The following is a 10,679-nucleotide window of genomic DNA, read 5'->3' as shown; positions in this document are numbered from 1 at the left end:
GAGTGCGAACTGGGACCAGTTCAAGGGTTGATGCTGGGACTAGTATAGGATGGATGCTGGGACCAGTTCAGGTAGGATACTGGGACCAGTTCAGGGCAGGGCGGATGCTGGCACCAGTTCAGGGTGGATACTGGGACCAGTTCAGGCTGCAGGCGGGTGCTGGGACCAATCCAGACCAGATACTGGGAGGGATCATGGGTGGGCAGAGGCTGGAACCAGTCCAGAGGGGATACTGGGACCAGTTTAGACTGGGTGCTGGCACCAGCCCCGGAATGGGGGAGCACTGGGACCAGTGCGGGGGGTTACTGGTCCCAGTGGGTGCTGGGGGCCGGTAATGGGGTGTCTGGTTGCAGGGACCCCTCGGCGCTGGGGGGCCATGGGGCAGAGGCAGGCGGCTGCGGCCCCCGCGGGGACGGGGACAAGGGTACGGGGACTGGGAGGGACTGGGAGGGACTGGGAGGGACTGGGAGGGGACTGGGGGGGACTGGGAAGGACTGGGGGGACTGGGGGAGACTGGAGGGGACTGGGGGACAGGGGTGGGGGGACAGGGGTGGAGGGGCAGGGATGGGGAGGGGGACATTGGGGGAGACAGGGGTGGGGGACTGGGAAGGACTGGGAGGGACTGGGAAGGGACTGGGGGGGACTGGGAAGGACTGGGAGGGGACTGGGGGGACTGGGGGACTGGGGGAGACTGGGGGGAACAAGGGTGGGGGGACAGGGGTGGAGGGGCAGGGATGGGGAGGGGGACATTGGGGGGGACAGGGGTGGGGGACTGGGAAGGACTGGGAGGGACTGGGAAGGGACTGGGGGGGACTGGGAAGGACTGGGAGGGGACTGGGGGACTGGGGGGACTGGGGAGACTGGGGGAACAAGGGTGGGGGGACAGGGGTGGAGGGGCAGGGATGGGGAGGGGGACATTGGGGGGACAGGGGTGGGGGACTGGGAAGGACTGGGAGGGACTGGGAAGGACTGGGGGGACTGGGAAGGACTGGGGGGACTGGGGAGACTGGAGGGGACTGGGGGGACTGGGAGAACAGGGAGAGGGTTGGAGGGGATATGGGGGGACAAGGGGGACTGGGGGACAGGGTTGGGGGAACTGGGAGGGACTGGGAGGGACTGGGGGTACAGGAGTGGGGAGGGGGACAATGGTGGGGGAACGGGTGGGGAGACTGGGGGGACTGGGGGGACTGGGATGGGTTATGGGGGGACTGGGGGGACTGGGATGTGGGTATAGGGGCACTGGGGGAACTGGGATGGGGGTATAGGGGACTGGGGGGACTGGTGGGGATTGGGATGGGGGTTTAGTGGGACTGGGGGACTGGGATGAGGTATGGGGTGACTGGGAGGACTGGGGGGACTGGGATGGGGGTATGGGGGGACTGGGAGGGACTGGGAGGTACTGGGATGGGTTATGGGGGGACTGGGGGGACTGGGATGGGGGTATAGGGGGACTGGGGGAGACTGGGAGGGACTGGGATGGGCTATAGGGGCACTGGGGGCACTGGGACGGGCTATAGGGGCACTGGGGGCACTGGGATGGGCGATAGGGGCACTGGGAGGGACTGGGATGGGCTATAGGGGAACTGGGGGCACTGGGACGGGCTATAGGGGCACTGGGAGGGACTGGGACGGGCTATAGGGGCACTGGGAGGGACTGGGATGGGCTATAGGGGAACTGGGGGCACTGGGACGGGCTATAGGGGCACTGGGAGGGACTGGGACGGGCTATAGGGGCACTGGGGGCACTGGGACGGGGGAGGGGCGGGCGGACAAGGGGACCCGGCGCCGGGCACCGGGGAGCGGGGGCTCAGCCCCCCCCGCCGGGTCCCCCCCCGCCCCCACGGCCCCCCCCCCGCGTCCCCCCCCGTCCCCGCGGGCGCAGGGGGCCCCTCCCCGGGGGGCCCGGGGCCGTCGCCGCTGGAGCGGGGGCTCCACGCCGTGGTGGGCACCTTCTACCGGTACGCCCGGGCCCCGGGGGGGGGGCGGGAGCCCAGCCTGGACCCCCCCGCCTTCCAGCGCCTGCTGCGCCGCGAGCTGGGCCACCAGCTCACCGTGAGTGGCCCAGGGGACCCGGGCTGGCCCCGGGCCGGCCCCCGGCGGAGCCACCGCGCCCCCCCCCCCAGCCCCTCGGTCCCTGCCCGCCGCGGGTCCCCGGGGGCGTCCCCGTGTCCCCCCGTGGCGTCCCTCCATCCGTCCCCGTGTCCCCCTGGTCCCCAAGGGGTCCCTCCATCCGTCCCCATGTCCCCTCGTCCCCAGGGGAGCCCTCCATGGGTCCCCGTGTCCCCTCGTCCCCAAGGGGTCCCTCCACGGGGCCCCAGGTCCCCTCGTCCCCAAGGGGTCCCTCCATCCGTCCCCGTGTCCCCTCGTCCCCAAGAGGTCCCTCCATCGGTCCCCGTGTCCCCCGTGGTGTCCCTCCATCCGTCCCCGTGTCCCTCGTCCCCAAGGGGTCCCTCCATCCGTCCCCATGTCCCCCGTGGCGTCCCTCCATCTGTCCCCATGTCCCTCGTCCCCAAGGGGTCCCTCCATCGGTCCCCGTGTCCCCCCGTGGTGTCCCTCCATCCGTCCCCGTGTCCCCTCGTCCCCAAGGGGTCCCTCCATCCGTCCCCAGGTCCCCTCGTCCCCAAGCGGTCCCTCCATCCGTCCCCGTGTCCCTCGTCCCCAAGGGGTCCCTCCATGGGTCCCCAGGTCCCCTCGTCCCCAAGGGGTCCCTCCACAGGTCTCCATGTCTCCCTCGTCCCCAAGGGGTCCCTCCATGGGTCCCCATGTCCCCTCGTCCCCAAGGGGTCCCTCCGTCCGTCCCCATGTCCCCTCGTCCCCAAGAGGTCCCTCCATCGGTCCCCGTGTCCCCTCGTCCCCAAGGGGTCCCTCCATCGGTCCCCGTGTCCCCCCGTGGCGTCCCTCCACGGGTCCCCGTGTCCCCTTGTCCCCAAGGGGTCCCTCCACGGGTCCCCAGGTCCCCTTGTCCCCAAGGGGTCCCTCCATCTGTCCCCGTGTCCCCTCGTCCCCAAGGGGTCCCTCCATCCCTCCCCCTGTCCCCTCGTCCCCAAGGGGTCCCTCCGTCCGTCCCCATGTCCCCTCGTCCCCAAGGGGTCCCTCCATGGGTCCCCAGGTCCCCTCGTCCCCAAGGGGTCCCTCCACAGGTCTCCATGTCTCCCTCGTCCCCAAGGGGTCCCTCCATGGGTCCCCATGTCCCCTCGTCCCCAAGGGGTCCCTCCGTCCGTCCCCATGTCCCCTCGTCCCCAAGAGGTCCCTCCATCGGTCCCCGTGTCCCCTCGTCCCCAAGGGGTCCCTCCATCCGTCCCCATGTCCCCTCGTCCCCAGGGGGGCCCTCCATCCGTCCCCGTGTCCCCCTGGTCCCCAAGGGGTCCCTCCATGGGTCCCCAGGTCCCCTCGTCCCCAAGGGGTCCCTCCGTGGGTCCCCGTGTCCCCTCGTCCCCAGGGGGGCCCTCCATCCGTCCCCGTGTTCCCCCGGTCCCCAAGGGGTCCCTCCATGGGTCCCCAGGTCCCCTCGTCCCCAAGGGGTCCCTCCATCCATCCCCGTGTCCCCTCGTCCCCAAGGGGTCCCTCCACAGGTCTCCATGTCTCCCTTGTCCCCAAGGTGTCCCTCTTTCAGTCCCCATGTCCCCCATGTCACCATGGCGTCCCTCCATCGGTCCCCATATCCCTCATGTCCCCACGGTGTCCCTCCACACATGTCCCACGGCCCCATGGCGTCCCTCCACACGTCCCCACATCCCCCACGGCCCCACGGCGTCCCTCCACGTGTACCCTTGTCCCCAAGGGGTCCCTCCATAGGTCCCTGTGTCCCGTCATCCCCAAGAGGTCCCTCCACGGGTCCCCGTGTCCCCTCGTCCCCCAGGGGTCCCTCCATGGGTCCCCGTGTCCCCCCGTGGCGTCCCTCCATGGGTCCCCGTGTCCCCTCGTCCCCAAGGGGTCCCTCCATCCGTCCCCATGTGCCCTCGTCCCCAGGGGGGCCCTCCATCCGTCCCCGTGTCCCCCTGGTCCCCAAGGGGTCCCTCCATGGGTCCCCAGGTCCCCTCGTCCCCAAGGGGTCCCTCCATCCGTCCCCGTGTCCCCCTGGTCCCCAAGGGGTCCCTCCGTCCATCCCCATGTCCCCTCGTCCCCAAGGGGTCCCTCCATGGGTCCGCGTGTCCCCCCGTGGCGTCCCTCCATGGGTCCCCGTGTCCCCTCGTCCCCAAGGGGTCCCTCCACGGGTCCCCATGTCCCCTTGTCCCCAAGGGGTCCCTCCATGGGTCCCCGTGTCCCCTCGTCCCCAAGGGGTCCCTCCACGGGTCCCCAGGTCCCCTCGTCCCCAAGGGGTCCCTCCATGGGTCCCCGTGTCCCCCGTGGCGTCCCTCCATCCGTTCCCATGTCCCCCCGTCCCCAGGGGGGCCCTCCATCCGTCCCCGTGTCCCCTCGTCCCCAAGGGGTCCCTCCGTCCGTCCCCATGTCCCCTCGTCCCCAAGGGGTCCCTCCATCCGTCCCCATGTCCCCTCGTCCCCAAGGGGTCCCTCCATCCATCCCCATGTCCCCTCATCCCCAGGGGGGCCCTCCATGGGTCTCCATGTCTCCCTTGTCCCCAAGGGGTCCCTCTTTCAGTCCCCATGTCCCCCATGTCACCATGGCGTCCCTCCATCGGTCCCCATATCCCCCACGGCCCCACGGCGTCCCTCCTCCACACGGCCCCACGGCCCCCCCGGCCCCATGGCGTCCCTCCACACGCCCCCTCGTCCCCAAGGGGTCCCTCCACGGGTCCCCACGTCCCCCACGGCCCCATGGCATCCCTCCACACATCCCCATGGCGTCCCTCCACACGGGCCCCCATCCCCCATGTTCCCATGGCGTCCCTCCACATGTCCCCTCGTCCCCAAAGGGTCCCTCCACGGGTCCCCACGTCCCCCACGGCCCCATTGTGTCCCTCCACACGTCTTCTCGTCCCCACGGCGTCCCTCCACGTGTCCCCTCATCCCCAAGGGGTCCCTCCATGGGTCCCCACATCCCCCACGGCCCCATTGTGTCCCTCCACACGGCCCCCATGTCCCCACGGTGTCCCTCCACACGGCCCCACGGCCCCCACGGCCCCACGGCGTCCCTCCACGTGTCCCCTCGTCCGCAAAGGGTCCCTCCATGGGTCCCCTCGTCCCCACGTCCCCACAGCGTCCCTCCACATGTCCCCATGTCCCCACGGCGTCCCTCCACACAGCCCCACGGCGTCCCTCCACGCGGCCCCACGGCCCCAGCCCCACGGCCCCTGGCCGCCACCGGTGCCCACCACCTCCCCACCCCTCCCCACGTCCCCTCCCGGCCGTGTCCCCCCTCCCAAGCGTCCCCACGTCCCCCGCCCACGCGCTGCCCGCAGGACACGGGGCAGCCCCAGGCGGTGGCCGCCATCTTCGCGCTGCTGGACGCCAACGAGGACCGGCGCATCTCCTTCGACGAGTACTGGCAGCTGGTGGCCTGGCTCTGCCACGTCCTGCGGCACCGGCACTACGGCGCCGCGCCGCTCCCCCGCCACCCCCTCTGCGGGGACCCCGACGGCGCCCACGACCCCCGCCCGGCCCCCGCCGCCGCCCCGCCGGCCCCAGCCCACGGCGACGGGCACCGGTGACCCCCGGCCACGCGGGGCCGGGGCCGGGGCCGTCCCCAGGGGGAAGGGCTCCCGGTCCCCCACCCCGTGCTGGGGACGGGGACGGTGGCACCCAGAGGGACACGGGCCTGGCGGGGGCCCCGATTCCCAGCGCTTTCACCCCAACTCGGCCCTGGCGTGGCTCGGGGTGGCCCCGGCCCCGCAGGCACCGGATGTGGGGGGAATCGCGCCCCACGGGGACGTCCCCGGCCCTGGCCCCGGGGACGCCGGGCGCTGGCGGGGGACACAAACGGCTTAAACCCCCTTCGAATATGGAAAAATCACCGGAATAATAATAAAAAAGCCCCCAAAAGGGGCCGTTGAGGCGGGGAACGTGCGAATGGGGCGGGGGGGAAGGCGGCAAAGGCGGGTGCTGCCCCACAGGGACCCCGCTGCCCCACAGGGACCCCCTCAAGGTATAGGGACCCTCCGCGCCCCATGGGGTCCTCTCCTGCCATACAGAGACCCCCGTGCGCCATAGGGACCCCCTCTACCTATAGGGCCCCCCTGCCCCATAGGGACCCCTCCTGCTCCATAAGAACCCCCCTGCCCCGTAGGGTCCTCCCCTGCCCCATAGGGACCCCTTTTGCCCCATAGGGTCCTCTCCTGCCACACAGAGACCCCTCTTGCCCCATAGGGACCCCCTCGACCTATAAGGACCCCCTGCACCGTAGGATCCCTCTGCCCCATAGGGACCCCTCCTGCTCCATAAGAACCTCCCTGCCCCATAGGGTCCTCTCCTGTCCCATAGGGTCCCTTCTGCCCCATAGGGACCCCCTGCCCCATAGCCCCCCATTGCTGCTCCATGGCCCAGGCAGCTCTGGGGCTCCTGGGCGGGCACTGGGCTGTCCTGGCCACGCCCCCATAAGGCTATCCCCACCCCCACCCTGCCCCTTCTGACCCCGCCCCTGCCGAGATTCTGGCCCCGCCCCATATCAGGGCCCGCCCTCACCTCAGCCCTGCCCACTGCTCAGGCCCCGCCCGTCTCCGGGTCCTGGACACGCCCCCTTATCAGACCCCGCCCCCAGCCCAGCGTCATTCACAGTGGTCCAGGCCCCGCCCCCTCCCAGGCTCCGCCCCCGGGGCAGGTGAGGGCTCCCCATGGGGCAACAAGGAGCTGCTGTGGGGCAGGAACGGGTCCCTGTGGGGCAAGAGGGGTCCCTATGGGGCAGGGGAGGACCCTATGGGGCAGGGAGGGTTCCTATATGTTGGCGGGGTCCCTATGGGGCAGGGAGGTCCCAGTGGGGCAGAAAAAGACCCTATGGGGCAGGGGATTGCTATAGGTTCAGGGGGTGGTGATGGAGCTGGGGGGGGTCCCTATGGGGCAGAAGGGACCCTATGGGGCAGGGGGTGTTCCCTATGGGGCAGGGAGGTTCTTATGGAGCAGGAGGGGTCCCTATGGGGCAGAGGGATCCTACGGTGCAGGGGGTCCCTATAGGTCGAGGGGGTCCCTATGGGGCAAGAGGGGTCTCTGTGTGGCAGGAGAGGACCCTATGGGGCAAAAGGGGTCCCTATGGGGCAGGGGAGGACCCTACGGGGCAGGGGGGTTCTTATGGAGCAGGAGGGGTCCCTATGGGGCAGGGGGGCCCTATAGGTCGAGGGGGTTCCTACAGGTGGAAGGGGTCCCTATGGCGCACGGGGGTCTCTGTATGGCAGGAGAGGACCCCATGGGGCGCGGAGGGTCCCTATACCTTGAGGGGGTCCCTGTGGGGCAGCGGGGTCCCTGTGGGGCAGCACCCGCCTTTGCCGCCTTCCCCCCCGCCCCATTCGCACGTTCCCCGCCTCAACGGCCCCTTTTGGGGGCTTTTTTATTATTATTCCGGTGATTTTTCCATATTCGAAGGGGGTTTAAGCCGTTTGTGTCCCCCGCCAGCGCCCGGCGTCCCCGGGGCCAGGGCCGGGGACGTCCCCGTGGGGCGCGATTCCCCCCACATCCGGTGCCTGCGGGGCCGGGGCCACCCCGAGCCACGCCAGGGCCGAGTTGGGGTGAAAGCGCTGGGAATCGGGGCCCCCGCCAGGCCCGTGTCCCTCTGGGTGCCACCGTCCCCGTCCCCAGCACGGGGTGGGGGACCGGGAGCCCTTCCCCCTGGGGACGGCCCCGGCCCCGGCCCCGCGTGGCCGGGGGTCACCGGTGCCCGTCGCCGTGGGCTGGGGCCGGCGGGGCGGCGGCGGGGGCCGGGCGGGGGTCGTGGGCGCCGTCGGGGTCCCCGCAGAGGGGGGGTGGCGGGGGGAGCGGCACGGCGCCGTAGTGCCGGTGCCGCAGGACGTGGCAGAGCCAGGCCACCAGCTGCCAGTACTCGTCGAAGGAGATGCGCCGGTCCTCGTTGGCGTCCAGCAGCGCGAAGATGGCGGCCACCGCCTGGGGCTGCCCCGTGTCCTGCGGGCAGCGCGTGGGCGGGGGACGTGGGGACGCTTGGGAGGGGGGGACACGGCCGGGAGGGGACGTGGGGAGGGGTGGGGAGGTGGTGGGCACCGGTGGCGGCCAGGGGCCGTGGGGCTGGGGCCGTGGGGCCGCGTGGAGGGACGCCGTGGGGCTGTGTGGAGGGACGCCGTGGGGACATGGGGACATGTGGAGGGACGCTGTGGGGACGTGGGGGCCGTGGGGCTGTGTGGAGGGACGCCGTGGGGACATGTGGAGGGACCCCTTGGGGACGAGGGGACACGTTGAGGGACGCCGTGGGGACGTGGGGACGTGTAGAGGGATGCCATGGGGCCGTGGGGGACGTGGGGACCCGTGGAGGGACCCTTTGGGGGCGAGGGGACACGTGGAGGGACGCCGTGGGGATATGGGGGATGTGGGGACGTGTGGAGGGACACAATGGGGCCATGGGGGAAGTGTGGAGGGACGCCGTGGGGACATGAGGGATATGGGGACCGATGGAGGGATGCCATGGTGACATGGGGGACATGGGGACTGAAAGAGGGACCCCTTGGGGACAAGGGAGACATGGAGACCTGTGGAGGGACACCTTGGGGACAAGGGGACATGGGGACGGACGGAGGGACCCCTTGGGGACGAGGGGACACGGGGACGGATGGAGGGACGCCACGGGGGGACACGGGGACCCATGGAGGGACCCCTTGGGGACGAGGGGACCTGGGGACCCGTGGAGGGACCCCTTGGGGACGAGGGGACACAGGGACCCGTGGAGGGACCCCTTGGGGACAAGGGAGACATGGAGACCTGTGGAGGGACCCCTTGGGGACGAGGGGACACGGGGACGGATGGAGGGACCCCTTGGGGACGAGGGGACACGGGGACCCATGGAGGGCCCCCCTGGGGACGAGGGGACATGGGGACGGATGGAGGGCCCCCCTGGGGACGAGGGGACACGGGACGGATGGAGGGACGCCACGGGGGACACGGGGACCGATGGAGGGACCCCTTGGGGACGAGGGGACCTGGGGACCCATGGAGGGCCCCCTGGGGACGAGGGGACATGGGGAGGGATGGAGGGACCCCTTGGGGACCAGGGGACACGGGGACGGATGGAGGGACGCCACGGGGGGACACGGGGACCGATGAAGGGACCTCTTGGGGACGAGGGGACACGGGGACCCATGGAGGGACGCCACGGGGGGACACGGGGACCGATGGAGGGACCTCTTGGGGACGAGGGGACACGGGGACGGATGGAGGGACCCCTTGGGGACGAGGGGACCTGGGGACCCGTGGAGGGACCCCTTGGGGACGAGGGGACACGGGGACCCATGGAGGGCTCCCCTGGGGACGAGGGACATGGGGACGGATGGAGGGACCCCTTGGGGACGAGGGGACACGGGGACCCATGGAGGGACGCCACGGGGGGACACGGGGACCGATGGAGGGACCCCTTGGGGACGAGGGGACATGGGGACCTGTGGAGGGACCCCTTGGGGACGAGGGGACACGGGGACCCGTGGAGGGACCCCTTGGGGACGAGGGGACATGGGGACGGATGGAGGGACCCCTTGGGGACGAGGGGACCTGGGGACCCATGGAGGGCTCCCCTGGGGACGAGGGGACACGGGGACCCATGGAGGGACCCCTTGGGGACGAGGGGACACGGGGACGGAGGGGGGGACCCCTTGGGGACCAGGGGGACACGGGGACGGATGGAGGGACCCCTTGGGGACGAGGGGACACGGGGACCGATGGAGGGACCCCTTGGGGACGAGGGCACATGGGGACCCATGGAGGGCCCCCCTGGGGACGAGGGGACACGGGGACGGATGGAGGGACGCCACGGGGGGACACGGGGACCCATGGAGGGACCCCTTGGGGACGAGGGGACACGGGGACCCGTGGAGGGTCCCCTTGGGGACAAGGGGACACGGGGACGGACGGAGGGACCCCTTGGGGACGAGGGGACACGGGGACGGATGGAGGGACCCCTTGGGGACGAGGGGACCTGGGGACCCGTGGAGGGACCCCTTGGGGACCAGGGGGACACGGGGACGGATGGAGGGACCCCTTGGGGACGAGGGGACCTGGGGACCCGTGGAGGGACCCCTTGGGGACAAGGGAGACATGGAGACCTGTGGAGGGACCCCTTGGGGACGAGGGGACACGGGGACGGATGGAGGGACCCCTTGGGGACCAGGGGACACGGGACGGATGGAGGGACCCCTTGGCGACCAGGGGACACGGGGACCCATGGAGGGCCCCCCTGGGGACGAGGGGACATGGGGACCCATGGAGGGCCCCCCTGGGGACGAGGGGACATGGGGACGGATGGAGGGACCCCTTGGGGACCAGGGGGACACGGGGACGGAGGGAGGGCCGCCACGGGGGGACACGGGGACCGATGGAGGGACCCCTTGGGGACGAGGGGACCTGGGGACCCATGGAGGGCCCCCCTGGGGACGAGGGGACACGGGGACCCACGGAGGGACCCCTTGGGGACGAGGGGACACGGGGACCCATGGAGGGACGCCACGGGGGGACACGGTGACCGATGGAGGGACCTCTTGGGGACGAGGGGACCTGGGGACCCATGGAGGGACCCCTTGGGGACCAGGGGGACACGGGGACGGATGGAGGGCCCCCCTGGGGACGAGGGGACATGGGGAC

The sequence above is a fragment of the Ciconia boyciana genome, chromosome 29 (assembly GCF_034638445.1).
Source record: "Ciconia boyciana chromosome 29, ASM3463844v1, whole genome shotgun sequence".
Taxonomy (NCBI): domain Eukaryota; kingdom Metazoa; phylum Chordata; class Aves; order Ciconiiformes; family Ciconiidae; genus Ciconia; species Ciconia boyciana.
This window is presented reverse-complemented; position numbering follows the sequence as displayed.